Raw genomic sequence first — 2,760 nt, 5'->3', positions numbered from 1 at the left:
CATACCGCTGTTTACCTTCTCGTGCATGTGTCGCTGTTTAATTTCTTGACATACGTTTGAGCATAACTTAAGTGTCTGAGATCTTAATGTTACTGAAAAAATTTAGCATTTTATCTATTAAAAATTAGGGTTAATAAAATAAGCTGTGATTGTACGAGGAATATTGAAGGCCGTTAATACAGAAACGCACTGAATATGTATTGCCTAAAATCCCATGAAGAATGGAAATATTTCTATATACCCACTACAAGTGTAATCATGTTTTTTCACAAACTATTTTTGCATGTTATTTCTAAATGTAATTGTAACAGACGCATAAAGTAAGAGTCTAAAACGTTCATGTAGATTCCAATGTACTTCTTCTAAGAAATACAAGGTAACTACAATAAATAAGGTGAAGAACGAATGATATCGCTGTGATATATTAACTTGTTTGTTTCAGAATTTGGTGGAAAGCGTCACAATAATCAAATGCGCATACCCGTCTCCAAATTCCAACTGATAGGCTAGAGCAGGGGTCACCAAACTACGGCCTTCGAGGTCATTTTGTCCGGCCCGCCAGCAGCTAGCCGCTTGGAAATAGAAAGTGACATTTCATCATATGTCCGACTGTCATGACAAAATAAATCACACCGATTGTCGCTTTAAGCTGGCAAACACAAGACGTTATGATAAAAAGAAACAAAGCTGTCACGCGCATTTTTAACCAATAGGAAAATTCTTCTTTCGTCCTTGCTGCCAGTTTATTCATATCGAGGCACGTATATATGAAAGTATTAGGATTTCGAAAACAAGTACAGACTTAACCCTCGTCCTATCAACTCGTCTTGTAAATTCAGTGGCCTAAGGGTTACCGCTTCAGCAAGCCCATTTCTCTTAGTAGTCGGGTTATGCGCTTTTTGTAACTCGTTCTTTGATAAGTGTCGTGACAAACGTACGTTTCAATACATTTTGTTTGTGCGTTCTTGGACCAGTACAATACTTTTCTCACAGCGTTCTATGTTTTTTATTTTCAGATCCTGTTTTTTTTTCCACCCATCGTTATGGCTGCTTTTAAAAGAAGAAAAGTGGACTCTGAGTGTCGTGAAGGATGGGGAGAAAAGTACTTCTTTGTGGAAACAAAAAACCAGAAAGTTACTTGTGTGATATGTACCGAAAGTGTTGCCGTTTTGAAAGAGTACAATCTTCGGCATCACCATGAAGCAAAACGTCTATACATATATTTGAAATTTTCGGGAAAGTTCCGTTCTGAAAAATTTGAATCCATGAAACGTGTTTTTGAATCTCAAAAGAATCTCTTCACGAGAAAGTTTGCTGAAAATGAATCTGTCATTCAAACAAGTTACAAAATAGTGCATAGGATGGCAGAGCGAGGAAAACCTTTTACTGACGGCAACTTCATCAAAGAGTGTATGATGGAAGTAGCAAATGAGCTGTCTCCTAAAAAAGCCAATTTCTTTGAAAGTATCAGCCTTTCAGCAACTTCAGTTGTACGGAGAGCAAAAGATCTTGGAGAGAACATCGCATTACAGATATGCCAAAAAGCTAGAAACTTCCTATGGTATTCTCTGGCACTGGATGAGTCTACTGATCTCTTGAGTACATCACAACTTTTAGTGTTCATTCGTGGAGTTAGTTTGGACTTTCAGATCACGGACGAGTTGGCATCAGTTTGCAGCATGCACGGAAGAACAACTGGAGAAGACATTTTCATGGAAGTGCATAAAACTTTGCAAGACTATAACCTTCAGTGGAATCAGCTTAGAGGGGTAACAGTTGATGGAGGAAAAAACATGGCTGGAGTAAAGAAGAGTCTGGTGGGGCTGATCAAGAAACAGTTGGAAGATCTTCAACTCCCAAGCGCTCTGTTCATACACTGCATCAAACATCAGCAAGCACTCTGTGGAAAAGACTTAGATATTTCTTTCGTACTGAAACCAGTCACATCTGCAGTGAGCTTCATTTGGGGTTATGCACTTAATCATCGCCAGTTCAAGGCGTTTCTTGAAGAAATTGATTCGGATTTCTGTGACTTGCCTTATCACACGGCGGTGAGGTTGCTCAGCTGCGGTAAAGTCTTGTCTTGTTTTTATAAGCTGAGAAGAAAAATAGATATATTTCTTATCTAGAAATACAGAGCCGATCCACTTCTGTCAGATCCAATCTGGTTGTCAAAGTTGTCATTTTTGGTTGACATCACATCCCACGTGAATGAATTGAACTTGAAACTTCAGGGGTGAATAACCTTGTCTGTGATCTCTATAGAATCATTAAAGGATTTTGGAGAAAGTTGTCATTGTTTGAAGCACATTTGGAAGGAGGTAACCTCTCTCATTTTCAGTGTTTCAATGAGTTTCATGCTGGAATCACAGACGATGTCAACCTGGAATTTCAGTAAAAGATTATTAGTGATTTAAATAAGCATTTTTAAAGAGATTTTCGGATCTCGACAGAATCGAAAGTGACATTCTCATTTTTCAGAATCCTTTTGATTGTGTCATTGATGACGTGCCAGTGGAACTTCAGCTGGAGGTCATCGATTTGCAAGGAAATGACTTGTTGAAAGCAAAACACAGAGAGGGGCAACTTATTGAATTTTACAGCTGCATACCTGAAGATGATTTTCCAAAGCTGAAGCAGTTCACATCTGGTATGGCATCAGTGTCTGGAACAACTTATGTCTGTGAAAAAGCATTTTCAAAAATGAAGTATGTGAAGTCGGTACATCGATCAAGGTTGACTGATGAACATTTGAAAGCA

This window comes from Tachypleus tridentatus, chromosome 6 (genome assembly GCF_004210375.1).
Source record: "Tachypleus tridentatus isolate NWPU-2018 chromosome 6, ASM421037v1, whole genome shotgun sequence".
Classification (NCBI taxonomy): Eukaryota; Metazoa; Arthropoda; class Merostomata; order Xiphosura; family Limulidae; genus Tachypleus; species Tachypleus tridentatus.
The sequence above is the reverse complement of the archived record's forward strand: the minus strand, read 5'-3'. Positions refer to the sequence as shown.